The 12,250-nt window shown below is 35.7% G+C and overlaps 1 protein-coding gene and 1 long non-coding RNA gene across 4 annotated transcripts in view; both read right to left on the bottom strand.

Annotated features, from left to right (window-relative positions):
- Window positions 1-12,250, bottom strand: part of ASH1L (ASH1 like histone lysine methyltransferase) — a 201,291-nt gene that overhangs the window by 142,545 nt on the left and 46,496 nt on the right. The gene's annotated exons all lie outside the window — the stretch shown is intronic.
- Window positions 8,644-11,818, bottom strand: LOC145507612 (uncharacterized). The gene is made up of 2 exons (XR_014054974.1): window positions 11,692-11,818; window positions 8,644-10,053 (listed from the first exon to the last, which is right to left on the bottom strand). It is a non-coding gene; the product is annotated as an uncharacterized LOC145507612 (long non-coding RNA).

The following is a 12,250-nucleotide window of genomic DNA, read 5'->3' as shown; positions in this document are numbered from 1 at the left end:
CAAAACTTAAAAATTAAAGGCTTAAAAAAAGGCTTTATTAAGTATTTTAAAATATATTTATATCTGAAAATGTTATAACTTACCTTTAAAAATCTGTTATGAACAAACTATTGACTATGTACCATAGCATAGATCATGCTCACAAACAAGACTGATACAGAATAAGAATAAAACTATGTACTCTATAACTCTATTTAAACTAAATATTAAGTTCACAAAGAGGTACAACTAATTATGATAATAAAAGTCAGGTAAATGATTACCCCTCCTGTGGGGCAGTAATGAGAAAGAAGCATAATATCTTGGTGGGTGCTGGTAAAGTTTTGTTTGTTAAACTGAATATTGGTTACAAGGGGTGGCTGACTGTGAAAATTCACTGAGTTGTTACACTCATATTTATGTTACACTTGAATAGGATATTTTAAAAAATCTGCCTAAAAGAAAAGTAAAAAAATCCAGTTCCTGTAAACTGCTAAAAGACTATATTGAAATCTGGTTTTTCACCTTTGTCAGAAATAAATGTCTCAGATTAACTAAAATCATCCTCAACTAGTTAGTATTCCACAGTAACTATTAGTAAATGGTCTATGGCTAAAGAAGGGAAAAATAAAAATAAAACAGAAAACACAGATAATCTGGTTTCAAAGAGTTTTTTCTTCCAAATACTGACACTGAATAAACTGAGTGAAAGAGAATAATATGTTGAAAACTACATTTGGTACTGGTGGTATTCCTCTCTTACAATTCTAAGAATCTCTTAAAATGACAATTAAGGGTACGAGGTATCATTAAGAGTATATTATTTACCAATGAAAAAGACACTGTATCAAAACATCATTTCCAGAATATAATTTTTTTCAACTTGAAAACAAAGATAAAAGTACGCTCATTAGAAAAGAGAAGGTATAAATACTACCATTCATAGATAAACTGAAATAAAAACATGCACATTCTTTCTTAAAAATGGGGCCAAAAATGATTGTGGTTTCATATTCCACTGGAACAATACAAGGAAGATGCCTTTTTATGCAAATAAGAGTTGGCCTATCAATTTAATGGTTTCATAACAGTTCCAAATTAATAAAATCAAACTCACACTGGCTACTTTTAAAACAATTTTCGGCTATTTATTTTTTAATTTAAATTCTTCTAACACTTTTTTCCCCCAAAAAAGATTTATTTATGGCTGCGCTGGGTCTTCGTTGCTTTATGTGGGTACTCTCTAGTTGCAGTACGTGGGGGCTACTCTTCACTGCAGTGCACAGGCTTCTCACTGAGGTACGTTCTCTTGCTGTGGAGCACAGGCTCTAGGAGCTCAGGCTCAGCAGTTGTGGCTCGCAGGCTATACACTGGCTCAATAGTTGTGGCACAAGGGCTTAGCTGTTCCACAGCATAGGGGAGTCTTCCCAGATGAGGAATAGAACCTTTGTCTGCTGCATTGGCAAGTATATTCTCAACCACTAGACAACGAGGAAAGTCCCTTGCCTATTTGTTACTGTAAGTAGTATGATGATGAACATCTAATTATATAAATCTCTACCTATTCATTCAATTATTTCCTTCAGATCATCTTCTAAAAGTGGAATTGCTTGGTTGAAGGGTGTATCTGTTGTTGCTGTTCAGTTGCTCAATCGTCTCTGACTCTTTGCAACCCCAGACTGCAGCACACCAGGCTTCCCTATCCTTCACCATCTCCTAGAGCTTGCTCAAACTCATGTCCATTGAGCTGGTGATGTCATCCAAACATTTCGTCCTGTGTTGTCCCCTTCTCCTCCTGCTTTCAATCTTTCCCAGCATCAGGCTCTATTCTAATGAGTCTGCTCTTCACATCAGGTGGCCAAAGTACTGGGAGCTTCAGCTTCAGCATCAGTCCCTTCAATGAATATTCAGGACTGATTTCCTTTAGGATGGACTGGTTTGATCTCCTTGCAGTCCCAGGGACTCTCAAGAGTCTTCTCCAACACCACAGTTCAAAAGCATCAATTCTTTGGTGCTCAGCCTTCTTTACGGTCCAACTCTCACATCCATACATGACTACTGGAAAAACCACAGCTTTGACGAGACGGACCTTTGTCAGCAAAGTAATGTCTCTGCTTTTTAATATGCTGTCTAGGTTTGTCATAGCAAAAGATATATACAATTAATAATTATACAAATAGGACAGCTCTGTATCAAGACTTTTTTAATGGAAAAAAAGTTTATTATAAAAATTCAGAGTATATAAACACTACATCTGTAACCCAAGATAATATCTTACGACTTACGATATTCTTTATGGCAGAAGCAGTAACAACTGACAACCTTGCTTCTGACAATTTTGAAATTAAACATCAGACTGACAGTATTCATGTCAATCTTAATCTCCCCAAACCTTGACAATTGGGTGATTTGGTTATATCTATCTCCAGAAAACAATATTCTCTCATTTACTGTTCCAATAAACTCACTGAGTTTTCATTTCAAATGTCATTACATTAATTACTATTTGGTTCATTTCAAATCCACTTCTTATTGTCTTGTTTTTATCAAATGGTTATCTTTTTGCTCATTTAAACCATTTCAAAATCTTTCAGATGGTTTCACTATGTTCAGCTTTTTGATTGTGAGGTCTATACTCATCTATTGACTCTTTCCTTTTTTTTTCTACTGTTGGTTTGTATTCTTATATGGCTTGTAATATTTTCACGTTAAGCCATGTGAGTTTTCTTTTTTGTGAAATGTCAACATGCTGAATGTAAAGAAAATATTTTTTACTCCCATTATCAGTGTTTAAGATTTCACAACCTGTTTAAGATACACTTTTGAGGCATTTCTATTTACATTTCACTTACTGCCTGGTATTCTGAACCAGACATTTTTTGTTATGTGATTTTGTACTCCTTGTATATTTTTTCAGCAGTGTAATAGCTGTTGAAGGTCTTGACCTATGTCATTTTTCTAAAGTGGGGAGTTTACCATTTCTTATTTAGAAGAGCTGGAGAAGGAAATGGCAACCCAAACCCAGTATTCTTGTCTGGAGAATCCCATGGACAGAGGAGCCTGGTGGGCTGCAGTCCTTGGGGTCACAGAGATTCAGACATGACTGAGCAACTAAGCACAGCACATTTAGAAGAGCCTTTAATATTCTTGAACTAATCGATGTTTCTCTGATGTTGCACATTTCTCTCTCAGTTTACTGGCTGTCCTTCTACTTCTTATTGTTTTTCTTAAAAAGAAGTTCAGTGCATTCAAAAACATATGAAAAACTGTACTAACTACCACACATAATCTGTCATTTGATCCAAACAACAACTATATGATGTGGTTAATGTAATTATCCTCATTAAATTTATTTACTTTTAAACAAGGGAATATAGTTTAGAAACTAGGTCACCTGACCAAAGTCACTTAATCATTAAGTGATTAAAATATGCTTTAAACATAGTCTGATTTCATAGCTAAAGCTCTTAACCACTGTACTGGATAAAATAGTCTCTTTAGCTTTATAGTTTGGTTCTCATAGCGTAACTGAAACGATCACACATCCTCCTATTGATGACAATCTTCACCACATTTTCAATGAATGTTTTTATGGTTTCATTCTTACTTTTAAATTACTTATCTATTTTGGATTTTTAGAACATAATCTACGGTAGGGAAACAACTTTTACCTGAAAAGGTTTTGTCTATTGTTCTAACAGTTTTTCCATTTCTCATTTCATATTCACTGGCTTAAAATACATTTATCACATATTTTTATTTACATTTGGGTCTAAGCTCTCCATTTTGCTTCATTTACATTTATATTCTGGAGAAGGAAATGGCAACCCACTCCAGTACTCTTACCTGGAAAAACCCATGGACAGAGGAACCTGGTAGGCTACAGGCCATGGGGTCGCAAAGAGTCGGACACAACTGAGTGACTTCACTTTCACGTTTATTCCTGAGCCATTAATACAATAATATGTTGACACTACAACTTTACAATATGTTTTAATACTTAAAAAAATATTTGCCTTTTGTAATCCTATAGGAATTCCTTGGTTATTTATAACATTATTGAGATATATCATATAACATAAAACTTACCCTTTCTGAGCACAAATTCAAGTTTTTGGTATATTCACAGAATTGTACAGCCAAAACCATTACTTTTTCGAACATTTTCATAAGTCTTCCTGGTTATTTCTGCATATGTATACTTCTAGATGACCTTGAGGTTCATATAAAATATTGAAAAAGTCCAAGTGGCATTAATTTTATATATTAAAATAGGAAAAAAGATATCTCAACATTAACTTTGGCTCCACAATAATTAAAGTAAATTCAACTATTTAGTCAAGCTTATTGGTGTTACTAGATATCGATAATTTTATTCATACTGCTCTGAAACACTTGCTGTCAAGCTTATTTCTGAATATTTTATAAACAATGTTATTTCTGTGAATAAATTTTTTGTTACATTTCTTAACTCTAAACTGATGGTATTCAAAAACACTACTGATTTTATTTACTTTATAATCTTGAACTCTTGCTTCATCAGAAATTCATTTTTTCAACAAATAGTTTTAAAGTACCTACTGTTTAAGTGCTAGGAATAACAGCAACGAAAAAAAACTTCCCTTCAATACAAAAATTTCATTCTAATGCATGAGAATGTCAAGAGGTAATAAAAAGGTAAAACATCCAGAATATCAGATAGTGAAATGTGCTATGGAGAAAATCAGAGCATAAAAGAAGACAAAAGACTAGGATTGGAAAGGATCTGCGATATTAAACCAGTTGTTCCATGTAAGGTCTGAACTGTTGCTTCTTGACCTGCATATGGGTTTCGCAGGAGACAGAATAAGGTGGTCTGGTATTCCTATCTCTTTTAAGAATTTTCCATAGTTTGTTGTGATCCACACAGTTAAAGGCTTTGGCGTAGTCAATGAAGCAAAAGTAGATGCTTTTCTGGAATTCTCTTGTTTTTTCTATGATCCAATGGATGTTGGTAATATGATCTCTGGTTCCTCTGCCTTTTCTAAATCCAGTTTATACATCTGGAAGTTCTCAGTTCACATACTGTTGAAGCCTAGCTTGAAGGATTTTGAGCATTAACCTTGCTAGCATGTGAAGGGAGTTCAATTGTGCGGTAGTTTGAACGTTCTTTGGCATTGCCCTTCTTTGGGCCTGGAATGAAAACTGACCTTTTCCAGTTCTGTGGCCACTGCTGAGTTTTTCCAAATTTGCTGGCATATTGAGTGCAGCAATTTAGCAGCATCAGCTTTTAGGATTATTTTGAAATAGCTCAGCTAGAATTTCATCACTTCCACTACCTTTGGTCAGAGTTGCTTCCTAAGGCCCACTTGACTTTGCATTCCAAGATGCCTGGCTCTAGTTGAGTGATCACACCATCATGGTTATCTGGGTCATTAAGATCTTTTTTGTATAGTTCTTCTATGTATTCTTGCCACCTCTTTGCAATATCTTCTGCTTCTGTCAGGTCCTTACCGTTTCTGTCCTTTATTGTGCGCATCCTTGCGAGAAACGTTCCCTTGGTATTTCTAATTTTCTTGAAGAGATCTCCAGTCTTCCCCATTCTATTGTTTTCCTCTATTTCTTTGCATTGATCACTCGGGAAGGCTTTATCTCTCGTTATTCTTTAGAACTCTGCATTCAGATGGGTATATCATTCCTTTTCTCCTTTGTCTTTCCCTTCTTTTCTTTTCTCAGCTATTTGTAAGGCCTCCTCAGACAACCATTTTGCCTTTTTGCATTTCTTTTTCTTGGGGCTGGTTTTGATCACCGCCTCCTATACAGTGTTACAAACCTCCATCCATAGTTCTTCAGGCACTTTGTCTATCAGACCTAATCCCTTGTATCTATTTGTTACTTCCACTGTATAATCGTACAGTATGATTTAGGTCATACCTGAATGGCCTAGTGGTTTTCCCTACTTTCTTCAATTTAAGTCTGAATTTTGTAATAAGGAGTTCATGATCTGAGCCACAGTCAGCTCCCAGCCTTGAGAATCTATAGGATTAATTTTATACTCACATTCCTCCCTTGTTTATGCTCTGAAATGTTTAACTTAATTTTGAAACTATCTTTTCCTAAAGATTTTATAGAATTAAACCAAAGTCATCTAAGACCAACATTTTTTAACAAGGGTAGTAGCTTTTTGAGGGTCTTCTCTATTATATTTATGGTGATTGGTCAGTTAAAATGTTCTGATTTCTGAACTCAGACATCTTTTTTTCCAAAGATCACTTTTCCTTTTCACATTTACTTGAATATATAATTAAGCAGACATATTTTTTACAGTTTTCTTTTAACTTCTACTGTATCTGTAACTTTTAAGACTTTTACCACTACATATTTTATATAGTTTTCCCTAATTTTTCTTTATTTCTGGGCTAGACTTACTAAATATGTTTCATTCCCCCACAAAGGAACCACCATTTGGATAGTTACTGCCTTTTAGTCTACTAGTTCAGTTATGCCTTCAGATTTCTCAGTCTTCTTTTCTCAGGATGATTCTGTTCACTTGGTAACTATTATAGAGAGGGATGATTTATTCCATTTATTTTTATTATTTTCTTTTAAATTAATATTTAAAGGTATTGCTCCTTTAACTACAGCTTTCCATGCAAATAAAGTTATTTTGTTCGCTCAGTGTTGAAGAATCTGCCTGACAAAGCAGGAGACGGGTTTGATCCCTGGTCCAGGAAGATTCCACATGCCACAAAGCAACTAAGCCCATGTGCCACAACTACTGAGCCTGTGCTCTAGAGTCGAGGAGCTGAAACCACTGAAGCCCAGGCGCCCTAAAGCAACACAAGAAGCCACCGCAATGAGAAGCCTGCACACTACAACTGAATAGCCCCCACTTGCCCCAAGTAGAGAAAAGCCTGTGCAGCAACGAAAACTCAGCACAGCCAAAAACATAAATAAATAAATACAATGAAAATATAAAAATAAATAAAAAATTTAAGAAAGTTATTTTGTTAATTTTCTTGAAATTCTGTGATCTAGTAGGTTCAACACCATAAAATTTTTCACTATCTGGTTTTACTAATCTAGTTTCTGCATTGTCATTAGAAGATATTATTTTTTACATCTGTGGTAGTTTACCACACGTTCCATTTTGGGGAATGTCCATCTGTTATAGACTGAATTGTATAACCCGGAATTCAAATGTCAAAGTCCTGATGCTCATGTGACTGAACCTTAGAGATACGGACTTTAAGGAGGCCTTTACTTAAGGTTAAATGAGGTCATAAAATTGGGGCCCTAATCCAATAAAAATGATATCCTTTTATAAGCAAGAGAGCCCAGATATCTCTTTCGTTGCACTTGGCCAGTGGTCCCCAACCGTTCTGGCACCAGGGACCAATTTCAAGGAGACAGTTTTTCCACGAACCAGGAGTCGGGGCGGGGGGGGATGGTTTCTGGACGATTCAAACGCATTCTATTTTTTGTGCACTTTATCTCTAATCTAATGCTGCCAACAAGACAGGAGGTAACGGGTCTGTGGCCTGGAGGTTGCAGACACCTGCACTTGGCCATGGGAGGACACAGTGAAAAATCGGTTGTCCTTAAGCCAGGAAAAAAGCCTTCATCAGAAACTAACAGACAGTAAATGATAACATAAATTCATGATTTTAAACTACTTGGCCTGTGATATTTTGTTATGACAACCTTGATAGACTAATAGCATACCACATATACTGTTACTTTAAAAAAATTCTTTATAGGAGTACAGCTGATTTACAATGTTGTGTTGGTTTCTCTAAAGTGAATCAGTTATACGTATTTTTTACTTTGACCTTTCATAGACTGACATTTTGTTTAAATGGCACATAATGTGCTTATTTTTCTGTTACACTAAAAAGTCTGATACATGTATACCTGTGCTCCGGAAAAGTATAAAAGAGTAACTTATAATATTTAGCCTTCAATATTTGCTGACACTATTAGCAGTGATTAAATCAGCATTCTCTTCCTGTTGCTGCCTCACTATCCAATTAGACATATATACATAATTTTTTTACTACACTAGTTTTTTACAGTATCAGTTTTAACAAGTGACATTGTCTGACTCCTACTATATTAAATGAAGAAATCAGTATATACTTAACTGACTTTCATTTTCTCTCATTTCCACATTGTTTGTGCTTCCCTGGTGACTCAGCTGGTAAAGAATTTGTCTGCAATGTGGGAGACCTGGGTTCAATCCCGGGGTTGGGAAGATCCCCTGAAGGAGGGCATGGCAACCCACCGCAATATTCTTGCCTGGAGAATCCCCATGGACAGAAGAGCCTGGCAGACTACAGTCCATGGGGTCGCAAAGAGTTGGACACAACTGAGCAACTAAGCATGTTACATTCCTTTGTGACTAACAAAAAAAGACTGAAGGTTGCTTTCTAAAATTTCCTGAAGAATGAGGTGTTCAAAAATGTCTGTCATTATCATTTTGGCATAGATGAAACTGTCCAGTTTGAGGACATTTTTGCCCCACTGTTCTTTGGTTCTGGATTTTGATGTTTGAGAACATCTTGAATTTTATCCTCAGGAGGTAATTTGATCCTTTCACCTGGCTTAAAGAGGTTCTTTGCTTTACTGATAAAGTTTAAAATGTCTGCCTTCTTCTTTAAAGATATCAGTTATGCATATATTGTATTTCTTCTTTTTTTCATATATATCACACTCCCAACCTTTTGAATCTTGTTCATTTCCATTTTGTTCTTCCTTTCCCACTGTTTTACATGTGATGCTTCTAATTTCACTTTTATACAACTGACATTTTTCTTCTTCTATTTGTCTCCTTGGGTGTTTTTACACGTCTCTGTTTCCCAAGCTCGTGTACAGTTGTTTCACCCTTCATCCTTTTCATGAGGTGACTGGTGGTGGTGGTTTACTTGCTAAGTTGTGTCTGACTCTTTGCGACTCCATGAATCATAGTTGGAGTCCATCAGGCTCCTCTATACATGGGATCTCCCAGGTAAGAATACTGGGTTACCATTTCCTTCTCTACGGGATCTTTCCAACCCAGGGATCGAATCTGTGTCCCCTGTTTGGCAGGCAGATTCTTTACCACTGAGCCATCTCGGGACCCCACAGTGGTATTTTCTCAGTGCTGTTTTCTGGTTTACGATTCTCTCCATAGCTGTGTCAAAATTAGATGCTTATATTATTCATTGAGTTTTTAAATGTCAATGAATGCATTTTTTATCAAGAAAATACAGTTTTTCATATCTAGAAAATATATGACACTGGCTTCTTTTTGAAAATCTGCCTGGTCATTTTTTAAAGGCTTATTCTTAAGTCTTTAATAATTTCAAATAAACTTATTTTATATTCTTTATCCAACAAATATATTATTTGAAGTTTCTGCAGAATTTAATCCTGCTGTTAGTTGTGTCTACCTCCTGTTGCTTTTCATGATCAATAACTTTCTTGTTCTTTTCATTTCCAATTCTGCGCCCTTCTTAAGAGCTGGATCACTGAGGGTGCTCCAGAATCCCAGTTGAAGAATCCCAGTCCCAACTCCCCACCTTGAATGGGCTTAGAATAAATTGTAGGTAAATTTTTAGTTCTTCTCTATCTTGAGGGAATCTTTCTGGGAGAAAGGTATTAATAACAAGATATATATATAAAGGAAAAGACTCATGTAGTTTAAAAAATAAAACAAAACAAAAAAGCCCTCCAATATCCCAAAATAAAACTCAAGCAAATATGTGGGCAGACAATTCAAAGAGAACTGATTAGTAGAACAAGAAAAAAATGTTCAAAATCACTAGTAAAACAAAGTATATATGTTTTTTAAATCAAGGATTTCATATTTTGCCATTATTATGAGTGACTGCCAAGAAGTACAAGAGAATTAAGAAAAATAAATGAGACCTTTATAAATATATCCACAGAATCTAATTAAAGGGTAACCTACCAACAGGGAGACATAAAAAAATTATAAAAATAATTTAAAATATCTTTTAAAAGATATTTTGGGGACTTCCCTGGTGTTCCAGTGGTTAAGACTTCACTCTTCCAGCACTGTAGGCGGCATGGGACTGATCTTTGGCCCAGCAGCTAAGATCCCACATGCCACATGGTGCAGTCAATAAATAAGTAAATAAAAGATCATGAATTAATACTTAAATAATCATATAAGAGAACAATAAGAATTGCATTTATGTCATAATTCTAATCTTCCTAAAATTTTAGTACACTAAGCTAAACAACATTAAACATATTAATACTAGCCTTTAAGTGAAATATTTAACTCTTAGCAATCCTTGAATCTTTCAAGAAAATTCCTCTTTGGGAACTCTTTACATTGTGTGAAAATTAATTAAAAGAAAAATTTCTATTTAGCTCAAAATTTCATGAGAGAAACTCCAAAATAAATCACCTTTATTCATTATAATCCAACTTTAATCTGGACATAGTAAATAGTATAAAAAAGAATGTTAGGGGAGAACTAAATATCTAAAACAAGGGTTATTCTCATTCCATTAAAAGAAAAAAAAAGCCTTACAATGTCTTTATGGGGATTTCAACAGTGGTCCAGTTGGCTAAGACTTTGTGTTCCCAATGCAGGGGCCTGGGTTCCATCAATGGTCAAAGAACTATCTCATATGCCTCAGCTAGAAAAAAAATCCTGCATGCTGCAGTGAAGAAAACCCAGTGCAGCCAATAAATATTTTTATTAACCTTTTAAAAAAAGTCTTTATGGAGATGATTCATGAGTCCCAATATTTGAATAAGCTTTCTGAAGTGCTTCTACAAATTGCCAATAACCTCTAAGTTGATGACAAAAAATTTCTGAGATTTGCTCAGTTCCTTTTGAGAAAACATTTTCTTGAAAAACTTGTTCCTAAAATCTCACTCCGCTCAGAAAATGTTAATGACATAATTAAATGTGCTACTTCTATATCTCACACATCAGACACAAATACTTGACAGCACAGGATGATAAAATTAAAATTCTGTTTTGATTACTGAATGAAAGATATCTGCAACTCACAAACCATAACAACAGAATCTCAATTAAAAAAAATTTGTACAGAATGCAGAATTCTATAGACTATAAACTGGGGCTTCTCTGGTGGTTCAGGGGAAAACTGGGGCTTCTCTGGTGGTTCAGAGGACTTCATGGGGAAGTAAAAAAAAGGAAAAGATAGTTTATTATTTAATTGGTACTTACAACAAACAAACATAGTGAAGATTATGTGCTCATAACTTAAGATTTTGGAACCAAGAATAGGATGTTTTGTTCAAATCCTCAAGTTGTGTGTTTAGAGAATTACAGCACAGAATTTCAGTTACAGAACTAGTCTGTAAACAGAAATACAGTAGGCTATTTTCATCATTCTTGCTATACTAAGAGATTCTGAAATTAACTTGTCATGTACTTAATGAAACAGCAAAGGATAGCCTTATTACATGTTAAAAAAAAGAGCACCTGAACAAAGGAAAGCTTTAAAGTTACACTCTATAGATAACAATATCAACATAGGAAAACTTATTCAAAGTAGTTTACTGGAATCCACTAAAACAGTAATGTGCCTTAGGAGTTAATATATTTGTTTTTACATGATATGTGCCAGAAAGATCCTCCTATCATCCTAGTACATGGCAGATTTTGAAACTACTCTGCATGCAATGAAAGCTGAGATATAAATGGAAATTCACAATCTCATCTTCTTACAAACCAATTATACACACTTCTGGGCTTTCCAGGTGGCTCAGTGGGTGAAGAATCTGCCTTCAATGCAGGAGTTGGAGGTTCAATGCCCAGGCCAGGAAGATCCCCTGGAGGAGGGCACAGTAACCCACTCCAGTAGTCTTGCCTGGAGCATCCCATGGACAGAGGACCCTGGTGGGATACAGTCCATGGGGTCACAAAGCGTTGGACATGACTCAATCAACTGAGCATGCATGCATACACACTCCTGTTACAATATTTGTTGATCAAAGAGTTATGGAGGGACTTCCCTGATAGCTCAGTTGGTAAAGAATTTGCCTGCAATGCAGGAGATCCCGGTTTGATTCCTGGGTCGGGAAGATCCACTGGAGAAGGGCTAGGCTACCCACTCCAGTATTCTTGGGCTTCCCTTGTGGCTTAGCTGGTAAAGAATCTGCCTGCAATGTGTGGCATCTGGGTTCAATCCTTGGGGTGGGAAGAGCCCCTGGAGGAGAGAACGGCTACCCACTCCAGTATTCTGGCCTCAAGAATTCCGTGGATTGTATAGTCCATGGGGTCACAAAGAATCAGAAACAACTG

This window comes from Giraffa tippelskirchi, chromosome 5 (assembly GCF_054371585.1).
Source record: "Giraffa tippelskirchi isolate mGirTip1 chromosome 5, T2T-mGirTip1v1.2.pri, whole genome shotgun sequence".
Lineage (NCBI taxonomy): Eukaryota > Metazoa > Chordata > Mammalia > Artiodactyla > Giraffidae > Giraffa > Giraffa tippelskirchi.
This window is presented reverse-complemented; position numbering and strand designations above follow the sequence as displayed.